This window comes from Euprymna scolopes, chromosome 45 (assembly GCF_053919585.1).
Source record: "Euprymna scolopes isolate OS-2025 chromosome 45, ASM5391958v1, whole genome shotgun sequence".
NCBI classification, from domain to species: Eukaryota; Metazoa; Mollusca; class Cephalopoda; order Sepiida; family Sepiolidae; genus Euprymna; species Euprymna scolopes.
This window is the reverse complement of record NC_136526.1, coordinates 22,221,465-22,233,987: the sequence shown is the minus strand read 5'-3', so window position 1 is coordinate 22,233,987 and position 12,523 is coordinate 22,221,465.

Genomic DNA, 12,523 nt, shown 5'->3' with positions numbered 1-12,523 from the left:
CAACTCATTAGCGCAGTTGAACTAGCGCCTTTCCCTAGCCGAGGATTGAACTTAGAACCATCGCGTTAATCGTCAGCACTTCTAACCATCGAATCACACGAGCAGCGCCCGCAAATATCTCAACAAATATTCATTTCAAACAAACATTCGACCACCACTCTATAGTGCTCAAGCCGTTTGTCTTTGTTCAAAAACAAACACCGAGCCTCGCATTTAAAGCCAATTAAGTAGAGGGTGAGATCATTTACGCCACTGGTCTTACCCAAAGAGGGGGACTTATATATATATATATATATATATATATATATATATATATATATATATATATATATATATGTGTGTGTGTGTGTGTGTGTGTGTGTGTGTGTGCATATATTATTTCATGTATCAACATAAAATCTACGGAGATACATTATATGATGTATTGATTTTCAGTATTTACTTCGACAGGGATCCATATATGCATATAGCTGAGCAATAAGTTTAAGCCTGACGAGTTTTTACAGCTATGAAATCCGGAAAAATTCTATGGTGTTTAATTGACTTATATATTTTTATGATTTATTATATATATAAAAGATGCCAAGGCAACAGATTTACAAGATATTCATTTACGTGCGTTAGAAGAATTCAAAGTAAACAGCAATTTTGTGTACGATCGTTTCTGAGACGTTTTAGATTGTTATTTATATTTAGTCTAAGTTCAAATCAAAACCATTGCATTAACACTAGTGTGTAGTTCACTCTAAGTAGTCCAGCAATAAGAAAGAATGAGGGAGAGTTGGGATATTATAATTACAATCAATTATATATATATATATATATATAATTTACCACAGCCAAACAACGTCGCAGCTCATAAGAGTCGTGACAGCCAACAAACCGGAAGTTCAAGACTCGACTTTCGCTCTCATTTGGGTTCATCAGTTAGTCATAACCGAACTCAGGATTCGAAACTCCAGCCTCTTGCATGCAAGGCGAGCGCTCTGCCACCGGAGCAAACCCGCCACATAAACCAGTGGCGGGTTTGCTCAAGTGGCAAAGTTTGCTCAGGTGGCAGAGCGCTCACTTTGCATACAAAAGGCTCGAGTTTCGAATCCTGAGTTCGGTTATGTCTAACTGATGAGCCCAAATAAGGGGGAAGCGTTTTTTGCGGTTTGTTGGCTGTCATGGCTCTTCTGGGCTGCGACTTTGGCTGTGGAAAAAATATATGATTTCTCACATTCTGTATATATATATATATATATATATATATATATATATATATATATATATATATATATATATATATACAGAATGTGAGAAATCATATATTTGTTTTGTAAATGATCAAGTGTTTACAAACTGAATAATTCTGTATACTTAAAATGAGTATAACTTAATATTTTCGCGGGGAAAAATCTTTTAACGCATTATTAAGAAGCCATCTTCGCCATAGAATTTTCTCAAGTTTACCAATAATTGACTTTCACCACTCAGATTATTACAATTACTATTGGACGGTTTCACTTTCAGTTCTACATCTAATCAACCAATATCTTTTTTTTTGGGGGGGGGGTTGTACCACATTTTTCAATTTTTTTAATCGAACTTGGATTTCATTCGTTTTGACATATGCACATGTACATTATCAAATTTTATAGAAATATGACTCCTCTTGTATTTTGGAGCTTTCAATTAATGTGCTAACATACAAAATTATATACATATTATTTTGCAAACTATTTTCCTTTGAGGATAAGAGCGATTCTTTGAAACTTCCTGGAATAAGGAAATTTAAATTTTTCAACTTGTATTCCTTGTTGAATAATAATGTTGTAAATTCTATTTTACAAAGATTGATTGATTTTCATAACTATTTGTATTACAGCTCCTCGAGAGTAGATTACACCCCCCCCCATCATGCATCCACCCCATTGTTTCATCACCGTTCCCCCCAATAAAAATAAGTGATACCAAAGGGCCGAGAACGGACAATAAGGACTGAAAGACCGAGGAGCGCGCGCCAACCAGACCTTGGCTGGACAAGCGCATAGAGAACTGGGACCTTGGAGAGGTTGAGTGCCACTCAAATTCCAGTATAAACCAATGGCCACTACCAGCGAGAAATCAATGGTAAACGGCTGTTGCGATCATGCAAATTACTTTGCAAATGCTATCGAAGGGGGTAGAGAGAGCTGGACGTCTGAGGAGACTTGTTGTTACTCAGCTTCCAGAGAACACCACAGGTTTCCAATCAGATCGTTTGTTGACTTGTGTGAAAGCTCCATGTGGGCCGATAATAATAATAATAATAATAATAATAATAATAATAATAATAATAATAATGTGCTATTCTCATAACGAAAAGAGGCATGCCCATTAAGATGACCTTAAACCTACAACAAAAAATCTCATAAAGAATGTTGACAGCTATATAAGCTAAAATATTTGGGGATACACGAAACTGATACAATAAAGAAAATGAAAATGAAAAACAGGTCACAGCTAAGTACAACAGAATATTTAAGGTTATTCTTAAATCGCACATCCACAATCGGAAGAGAAAATATGCTATCTATGTCAGAACAGCAGTTATCATTCGATATATTGCTGGCATACTTGACTAGAATGTAAATGAATTAAAAGGACACTACCCTAACTCTCTCTCTCTCTCTCTCTCTCTTTCTCTCTCTCTCTCTCTCGATACTAGCGCACAAGTACATGCATTTGGTGACTTCAATGTCAACCACAGTAATTGGCTTGAATTCTCTACTTACACAGATGCAGCTAGTATACTAACACAGAGCTTCTTTATATCTCATTCCATATCACAGACGGTTACGTTTCCGAGACGTTTCCCAGACAGGCAAGATCAACATGCTTCACTTCTAGATCTATTTCTGACCACAGTTCTCGATGATTGTGTAACGAATGTCCATAGCCCATTCGGGAATGCTAATCACGCTGTGATAATGGCTGAAATCGCCCTAAATGCTCGACCCAAAACTGAAGTGCCATTGCTCAAAGCGACAATGTATTATAATAAGGCTGACTGGAAGCAATCAGGGGTCGCATCAGAGATGCCCCATGGGGAAATATCTTTTTCTCTTCCCACTGAACAGTGCGCAAATGAGATCACTGAATGGTCCCAAACGCCAATTGAAGCAATGTTCCCACGTGGAACTTCAATAGAAAACCCCACTCTCCCCAATGGTTTACTTCTACTTGTGCAGCTGACATTGCTCAAAGGCAGCATGCAAAACGCAGATTTAAGTCCAATACAAACAGACAAAAGTTTATAGAAGGAAGAAGTAATTTGTAAGGAAGAAATAGCGACAGCTAAGAGGGAATATACGAAAACCACCAGAAAACGCATCAAAGCACAGAAATTAGGAACCCGTGCTGTCTGGAAAATCTACAACAGTGTAGTAAATAATGAGAAATCAATCCCCCACCATTCAACAATCATGAGGTTGTTTGCACAGCAAATTCCACATTGGATCCAGCAAACCACTCCCTCACTGACTTTCCTTATAATGGTAGCTGCTCCGACGAACTACAAGCCCTTGTACCCCCTAGACGTAAATACCCGCGACAAACCCGACAATCAGCAAAATCCCACCCCTACACAGTAGAGATCCCTAGATGTAAGAAGGAATTCTACTCTAATAGTTTCTGCCTCAGAACTGATAGATTTGCAACATCCTTCCGGGTTCCTGCTTTCCCAACTGTACTGACATTTTTATTGCTAGGAGTCACCACTTATCAAGGCCCAAAGGCCACTCGAGGATAAGGGTTAAAGAGTGAACAGTATCAGAATCATAGTAATCGTTAGTAGTGGAAACTCGGTAAATTTGTTAACTTAAGTGGAACAGCTCATCAAGAATTTGTTCACATTGGACTTGAAGACGGCTAGAAAGCAAGGAAACGGAAAAGAGTTCAACAGGCGTGCCGTTCTAAGAAAGAAACTTTGTTCATGGAATCTACGTTTAGGTTTAGGCACAGATAGAAAGTAAGGGAAATTATTGATAGTGTTTTCAACTAGAAGAGTGTTTCTCGTGAAAGTTTGGCGAGGGGGGACCATAGATTGGAACTCAGACGAGCACTTGCCATAAAAATAGCGATAAAGCAGAAACAGGCTCGCAACGCCTCTTTTGAGAGAAAGAGGTTGCAGGAAAGAGAAAAGGGTATCCCCTTACTAAGAAACAAAGTCTATTTTGAACTCTATCAAGGCAGCATAAGGTTTTCTCAGCAGCTCCTGTCCAGATGTGGCAACAATACTCCATCCGTCAGGCTCAGTTGAAAAGTTTAAGTGTAATGTGAACAGGCATCTTCCTGCTCAACTCCCTACATAGCATCCCAGCAACTTATGACCCTGATAGTAGCGCCCTACATCAAAGTGGCACTGTGTCTTGTCTATGGCGAAAAGTGTATTAAAAAATGTTTGGATACACAACTACGTAAAATGCATACAATTTATGCAGTCTTTGCTAAGAAAGGGGCTGTAGACCGATTTGTAATTTACCTAGAAAAAAGGTAGTCGATGCTTACTTAGTGTTGAAGCTGTGGTAAATATAGAGGAAGGGAATCTATTCTATCTATCTATCTATCTATCTATCTATCTCTCTCTCTATATATATGTATATATATATATATATATATATATATATATATATATATATAAGCGAAAATGTGTGTATGTATGTATGTATGTATGTATGTGTGTTTGTACATCCGCCAAAAACATTCGACAGACACAACTAAAATTGCCAAATTTGGTATCATATTAAAGCTCCAATCTTCGGACGAAAAGTATCGAAAGTGACATTTTAACATTAAATACTACGTAATTCTTATGCTTTTAAATAGATTCTAATGATATTTATACGTATTTGAAAAATGTCATGTTACGTGATGTGACGTCAGCACGCTTTAATGGCGATATTTATATACAATAGAATGTATATAATACGAGACTCTTTATGTGGGTATCATACAAATTAAAATATTAACTTACAGGTTATGAAAATGGTACCAACGTTATTATCGGGTTAAAAATAGTAAAATACGAGAGTATAACGAAAAATGATAAGTACAAAAAAAAATTACGCTTAAAGAGGAGAGGAACGATCGCTATGTTTACAAAACAAAAACAAACGGCCATTTTCTTTTAGTATTAGTAACAATATAATCTCCTAATTCTGTTTAGGGGGGCGAAAGATGAGACCGCTTGATTCCTAAGACCATATACTACACTTTGATCTTAGCCAAAAGACCAAGTAACCGTATTATATAGCGTAATTTCCTACTGAACATTATATTCTATTAAAAAAAGATGCATATTATATATTTATCGTGTACTAAATTGAGACAAGATGTTATATTCCAAAAACCACATCGTTGAAATGCTGATTCCAAAAATCAAGTGAATAAATCAGTGCATGCTGAGTGCTTATCTGTAACATTTCAAAAACCATGTAAAGAACGCCTCGCTATGTTATAAAAAAAAACCCAAACGGCCATTTATTTTTTAGTATTCGTAACAATATCATCTCCTAATACTGTTTACGGGGAAGGGGGCGAAAGATGAGACCGTTTGAATTCTAAGAACAGATACTACACTTTGATCTTAGTTATATAATTTATGCTGACAAAATTTTATAAAAATATTGAAAAATAAATACTGACAACAAATTTAGGCACAAGGCCCTCTAAGAAGTGGGGAGTGGGGGGTACAGGGTCTTTGTAACTAAAGTGTGTTTGTGTGTGTATGATAAAAAATTTCAACTTCATTAAAAGATAGAAAAGTTTATGAATTAAATGTAAAACAGTTCCTGGAGGGGAGAAGCTAAGAAAAAGTTCATGCAAATAAAAGTATAATACCTTCTAGGTTGTTAGATTAGTACAGGGGGGAGTCCATCTAAGTGACTAGACCACCCACTGTTTTCCGGGGAACCAAAAACAAGCGGGGAGATCCCTATGATGGTTTGGGAAGAAGTCTTATCAGGAGTAGGAAAAATAAAGCAACGGGTGAGGTGGGGGGAGGTGCCCTCCGAGTAGGGGATGATCGGGGATAACAAAAATAAATATGTGGTGCAAGGGGGTGGGCAGACTCGGAGGTTCTCTAATACCAAAAAAATAAAACGGGAGCAGGATCTCATTTATACCACCAGTCAAGAGTCTAATGTCCTGTTGCTAACCTATCGGGATGGGTTCCGAAGGATCCAGCACTGCCTGTGCCATGCTCAAGGAGGGAACACGTATTCGAACTCGGCTCTTCGACGATGCACAAACTAGTGTTGTGCACCGACCTCTTATTAAAGTCCACTCTAGGCAACCTCCTCCAATCGCATCTGATCTTTACTTTAAGCAGATGTTTAAAGTAAACGATCAGATCCCGATCCGGAACAGATGTCCCTTCGTAGACCAACTTGAGGCGCGTGATCCAAATGACCATTCGCCCTACTGCTAGGATCGCCAGGAAAACCATTCTTTCCTCCCTGAGGAACGGCGGCTTCATGTTGTAAACAAAATACCTTTCATCGTGAGCACACGGGCACTCGGTATCGATGCGAGCCGTTACCTCCCATACGTACTTCAATAGGGTTTGGATCCGGCTGCGACGAAAAAAGGCATAGTCGACCGTTCGACCTTGCGTTGGTCGCAGCGCGGACACCAGAACAGTGTCTCTTCTTTGTACATGTTGAGTTCGTCAAAGAGGGGCAGTGCATTCCGGACCAGCCGCCAGGTCAGGAAAAATTTCGAGTTAGTCAGAAAATCTTGTCCCGGCGCCCAACTCCATTGAGAGCGGATCTCCTCCATAAACCATCCCATCCGCCTACCAAGAGGATCCTTCGCGGTGCCCTCCACTAACCCCCGATAAAGTCTTTTCCTAGGCTGATCGAGGACACTGATCCCCGGCAAAGCTCTAAGTGCGGTTCGGCATTCAGCAAAGAACTTGTTCTCCTCCTTCGGTCTACGACGACCTTCTACCAAAGGGTCAGGTTTGAGATTGGTAAACGAGTTCTCAACCGCAGGGACCCAAGGAGCATTCTCCTCTAGCGAACGACCCAGGAAAGCCAATCTCTCGGCGTTTCTATGACACAAGAGACTGGGCAGTCCCAGGCCGCCCTCGCTCGGACTTTGGACACAGACCTTTCTGCAGACATAGTCCTTACCCTCGTCCCACAGAAGTGAGTCGAGGCGCTTTTGTAAGCGGGTTAGACATTCTGCAGGGAGAGGAAGTACAGACAATCGGTAAAAGATGAGCAGAAAGACATACGTGTTGTATAGCCGGGTGTTTCATATTGGGTATCATATATCAAGAGATAGTGGTACATGTAATACAAGATATACGATGGTGATGAGGGAGAGAAAGCATTTATACAGTTCTGTGGTTTCTTCTTAACACATATATGAGCGAGGAGAGAGGGTGAGCAGTTCTTTCAACACAGGAGGTGAAGAACCATTGCTTATGATGGAGAGGGGGACACATTACTTAGGGTGGGGTTATACAAAGTTCATTAATAACGATGATTGCACATTACCTTTTCTGTAGAATGACGACACGACACATTTTTACAAAAACATGATGATAACTTCTTTATTATCACATCGACCAGTCGAAGGATGATGACGTCAAGGAATTCAAAGTCGTTTTTATATGTTTAAACCGTTCTCCCTTCGCTTCTAAAGGGACCCTCCTCTGATTATGTCAGCTCTGTTCGGCTGAGTGTGCTGACTTCGATCCGTACTCGTCTGCCTCCAATCTTCGTCTCCCCTCTGTCTAACTCATCTTCGACCCTAGCTCCTATATTGAGAATTTATTTTTGCTATGACGTCATATGTGTGGTCCAAAAACGTGACGAACTCACGTGGCTAACACGCTCTCCAAACACACTTCTGCAACAAAGAATTCTCACTCTCCTATGTTTCGACCTTACTTATTTTTCAATATGCTTTTAAATTGCTATTGTTTGTTCTTCTCTAGCTGACCTTATTTTTATTAAGTTTTCATAAAAAGAATTGAACAATCAAAATTCCTTTTACAACAAACATATCTAAACTATTTTATGTGAAACTGAACAATGCGAAATCCCATTTTTGAACCTTGCTTACAAAGTTTGAATCTCGGTCTATCCTAATCTCTTTTTCTACTTATCTAAAGGTCTTCTTATTTACAACAAAATTTTTCTTGTAATAGTATGTAGGATACGCCTCCGCCCGACCCTTCAAAGACAATTTCCTTCCAATCCAAGTCTTGACCGACGATTTTACCTTTCTCTGTACTTCCGACCAATTTTTCTTCGGCTTAAACCCCGGTCCAAACCGGACACCAAGAATATGGACCGGCCCATCGGTCCAGCTAAAGATGCCTGGAAGCGAGTTTACCCCAGTCCAGGCCCCCAACCGCAGGTTGACAGACTTGCTGTGGTTGAAGACGGCCCCTGTGACTTATTCGTATCGAGCGAGCGCCTCAGTGGCTGCTTGAACGTTGGTGGAGCAAGACACGAACATGATGACGTCATCGGCAAATGCGGAAACCCGGGCTCGTGTGCCTAAAAGTGAAGCAATTCCGCGCAGGACTGGTGTAGTCGACTCGTCCCTTAACTTGCGAAGGAGGGGTTCCAACACCAGGACGTGCAAGAAAGGCGACAGCGGACAACCCTGACGCACCAACCAGGAGACGACGAGCGACTCTGGCAGCATACCGTCGATCTACACCGCTACCATCGGCCTATCATACAGGACAAAGATGCGGAAGTCCGGATTAAAACCGCCGGCCTCTAGCACAGATCCCAGGAAACGATGGTCGACCCTATCGAATGCCCTGGACTGATCTAAAATGTTGTCTTCTATTCCCTCTATGATGGTGCGGATCAAATGAAGATTATTTTGAATCGATCTCACTTTCACAGCATAGCTCTGGTCTGGTTCGATCAAGTCAGTGATGACAACCTGCAAGCGATTCGCAAGAGTATTTGTCAAAATCTTTAACTCTGTGTTTAGTAGAGCCAAGGGCCTAAAATCATTAAAGTTATCCGTCCCACCATGCCGTTTACCTTTCCTCAGCAATGTGATCACTCCTTTTGTCACCTGTCCAGGGATGGAACCCTGAGCAAACCAAGGGTTGAACACATCTTTCAGAATAAGGACCAACATGGGCAACAGCCTCAAGTAAAATTCGTAGGGTAGGCCATCAAGCCCCGGGGACTTGTTGCAGTCGACCTGTTTCAACGCAGTAATGGCCTCATGTTCTGTGAGGCGGAATGAGTCAGCCAAATAGCTGCCAAACTCTTCGACCCTGAGTCTGGGTAGTTGGGTAAAGCACTCCAATAGATTCTCCCGAAACCCCTCGCAAATCTTCCGAGTCGACACGAGGGCGTGTCCTTCCATGTTATGAACTTTCCGAACGTACCTGTCGAACCATGCCTTAGAGTAGTCTTACGCTCGACATCGTCCATATTCACAGATTCGGTAGAGACTTTCATTAGTCAAGCCGTAACTACCTGACCTTCATACAACTCGCTAGCCAAGCGGCTGAGGTCTTGTTTAGCTACAGCTATCTCTAGGAAGCCCATCCACCGCCAGGGTCAGCTTATTCTCTATACACTTCTTTGGCTTAGCCTTATCTAACGCGAGACGTTGGCCGTATTGGACAGAGAAGCGTCTAATTTTGGCCTTAAGACTAACCCACCACTTACTCCTTGTGACCGCCCCCACTAAAGCCCGCTGAATTAATTCGGTAACCTTCAACCGGTAGTCTTCCAGCTCCAACAAGGTGCTGTTGAACTTCCACTATCCGGCTAGCTTAAACCTAGCACTTAAGTCCAAACGGTCCATAACAAGTTTATGGTCCGAGTGTCCTAAAAACTGGAAGGTAGGGCAAGATAGAAAGTCTACGTCGCCTCTTCTAACTAACATCCGATCCAAGTACTCGGATGGGAAGGCACACTAGCATGCTACGCCCACATCTCCCGCCCCTGATGATCCAGACGAAATTTGTCGACGAGTTCGCACGAAACCATTAGGTCAAATAGACTGCTGTCATCCCACACCGGCCCGCTAGTTAAATATATTTCTGAAAGTAATGAAACTCATCAACACAACATCGATAAAACTGCAGAATCACTGATGTGCACATCGTTTAATGAAAGAAAAAAAACATTAGCGCATATATCAGAACCAGCAGGGGTACCCGGCGTTGCCCGGGCTAGGTGAGGTGTGAGGGGGGAGGGATGTAAATCAAAACAACAATATAAGGGAAAATAAAGAATAAGCGAACGAAATAACCCTGTTGAAATGTTTAAACTTCTTTAAAAATCGAAAAAACAAAAACAATGGCGAATGTGATGGAAAAATAAAAAAGGGGAAAAAGAATAAACGAACAAAAAATGGCATAAATAACTCTGTTTAAATATTAAAACTTTAAAAATAAAAAAAACGTCCGATACGTCGGCGTGAACAACGACGCAGTCACTATAACCACTACTCTACGATCGCGTCAGCGAAGTAACGTCGTTTTTTTCTATTCAAACTAATTCAAGAAAGTAGTTTTTCGCGCATGCGTGTTTGGCTAAATTGTCACGAAGGAACCATTTTTTTGCTACTCTCCCTCATTGTGAACATCTATTTCTATAGGAAATAAGTGACCGTTTTTTTCTAATGTTCACATCTTATTCGATCAAGACCTCGCCCTTTCAAACGGTACCATGTCAACCAGGTCCGATACGGATGAGAAAAGTTTTAGGCAGACATTCCTACGCACACACATACATATATTTAATGTACATACATACACACATACATATATTTAATGTACATACATGCGTACACACATACATATATTTAAACAGATAGGTGAGATTTATATAATATACTAGCGGGGGTACCTGGCGTTTCCCGGGTATTTGGCGATGTGTGTGTTAAAAAAACGTTGGCCGGGTGTTTGGAGATGTAAAAAAAAATTTAGTAAGTAGGTAGGATTGAACCCCGAAGCCTTGACGCGAAGGTGGAAACGAAAGGGGAAAAAAGCAAGCCACCTAATAATCTCGGCCACGAGGGGAGAGGAATTGATAAGCGTGTTCAGTTAAGGTTTATAAAGTGAAATATACAGGTGCAAGGAAGTTAAGTGGCGTGATGTTTAACCTAGTTTTGCGCTACAAGCCAGTTACTGTTTCCCCCGCGCCATCATTCGCTTTTCGAAGACGCGGCGATGGAAAAATAGCTGGTAAAATTGCTGGTAAATGTCTGGCAAATTAAATACACACGCGATCCCCGTTCTTAAGTCGTAGATATTACGAATAAGACGTGATATAAAAAGTTTTAAGAAAGAGCGAACCGAGCAGGATGCCGACGGAAAAAAAAAACCTTTTGCAGACATACACAAAAACTGCACACACACATACATACATACACACACATTTTCGCTTTTATATTTATAGATGGCTTATGTTAGCTCAACATCAATATAAAAATCGTTCAGGTCCTGCACTGGAATATATGTAAACTATGAAGTAGACTACAATGAGAAGTATTATGAGCATAAACCAGGAAAACAACAATTTGGGACATGCACATACAAACGGATGTTAAAACATTCCAAACCCAACATATTTTTCTAAACAAAAAAACAACAGGACTTGTTCAATAAACTTGTAAGATAAAGGTGCAAGAGAAAGAACGTAAAAATAAATATTAAGGTTTAAAATAGGAATTAGACTATGGACATAAAAAGGAATCATAGTGATTTCTATTGTAATTGGAACGCTTGTGACTATAACGAAAAGCCACCATAAATGGCTTGAGCAATTTATTTTCCAATTTTCAAAAGGCTTGCTTGTTTGGAACATCCAAAGTGCTAAGGTACTTGAATGTCTAAAGTCAAATGAATTGACTAGATATTCAAGAAAATACTCCAACTAAAAACATCCAAAAGTTAAGACCACTATGAAAAGCAAAAACATTAGTTTTATTGTCTTTGTAATTCAGACATATTTTCATCTTGATTTTAATATTAGGAAAGTTTCAGCTTAAATAACATCCGGGTTTCTTTTCAAAATTAGTCATCCAACAGTCGAACTTGAAAATTATTGAATTAAGCAACTCAGCTGAGCTAGAAACAAATAGATACTAAAAGCAATAGAATTGGTATATAAACAGGCTGGGGTATTCTATTGTTGTTATTGAGAGGAAGGTATTGTTGACTTGTTAGTTCATCGCTATAATTTGTTAGTTCACCAGAGTGTTCCTTTTGGGGAACTGTCTTTCTCACACGTTCTGCCTTGTGTCACATCTTGCCGCACAGTGAAGCCATAGATAACCAGCTTTTCTGGATGGTTTATTCAAATGTCCAGGTAGAAAAAGGAGAATGCTTTCAACAATTCAACTCGGCGAGCTGTATTGTGATAAAGAAAGTAGAATGAACGCACAACTAAGAACTTGTTGCATGCAACTATGATATCATCTATTGATGTGGCCGAGAAAACGTGCTTTTCACAATGGATCTTATATTTTTTAACTGTGGACTTTTTATTTCTTT